This window comes from Octopus bimaculoides, chromosome 4 (assembly GCF_001194135.2).
Source record: "Octopus bimaculoides isolate UCB-OBI-ISO-001 chromosome 4, ASM119413v2, whole genome shotgun sequence".
NCBI lineage: Eukaryota > Metazoa > Mollusca > Cephalopoda > Octopoda > Octopodidae > Octopus > Octopus bimaculoides.
The window spans coordinates 24,043,983-24,044,908 of NC_068984.1; the positions used below are offsets into that span (position 1 = coordinate 24,043,983).

Here is a 926-nt window from a genome sequence, read left to right on the forward strand (position 1 = left end):
TCTATCAGACTTAATATGTCACACACACTCGCTCGCGCACGCGCAACGAAAGGCTTTCTCTTAGTTTCCGTCAAGCGAATTCTATTCAAGATGTCAACACAAAGTATGGTAGCAAACATTTGCCCAGTGTGCCGTGCAGTATAACAAAAGTAAATGCTATTTGCAAAGATTATCTACAAAACACTTTTTTTTTTGTTTTTGCAACAAATGTGAAATTTTCTTCTTCCTGACATTTCTTCATTTTCTTTTCTCTTTCGCCAACCGTTACAATTGATATTTGCTTCAATATTCATCAGTTTGTCGTGTTCTGAGTTCTGATACATTAATGAATGCGTAAGTGAATACATATGTATGGTTGCCTATCGAACTACTTTCTTACATATACCTGCACCTATTTGGAAAACGAATTATCTCTAACACTGTGCTTGAAGTAATACATACCTATATATCCAACCTATCGTGAAGTGTAACTACTAAACAAAGTAACAAAATAAAACTGAATTAGAACTAACGCACTCACACTTACACATGCATCAGAAGGTGCAATGTTATAACTAATATAAGGGCAATGTTATAACATAAGTGCCATGTTATAACTAACATAGGTGCAGGAATGACTGTGTGGTAAGGGGTTATCGGTCGGCGGGCGCTGGTACCCCTCCCATTACTATTTCATCTGTGTTGTTATCACCTTCATCCCATTAATGTCTGCGTCCAGCCCGCAGCTACTTTATGTTTGTCTGTCCTTGTTCGTCCCCTCTTTCTAAGGCCTTAATGGCCAAATTGTTGAAATAAAGTAGCTTGCTTACCAACCACATGGTTCCGGGTTCAGTCCCACTGCGTGGCACTTTGGGCAAGTGTCTTCTACTATAACATCGGGCCGACCAAAGCCTTGTGAGTGGATTTGGTAGACGGAAACTGAAAGA

The 926-nt window shown here is 39.5% G+C and overlaps 1 long non-coding RNA gene across 1 annotated transcript in view; it reads left to right on the forward strand.

The window, feature by feature from the left end:
- The window catches only part of LOC106883062 (uncharacterized), an 8,544-nt gene that overhangs the window by 6,913 nt on the left and 705 nt on the right, over window positions 1-926 (forward strand). The window lies entirely within an intron of this gene.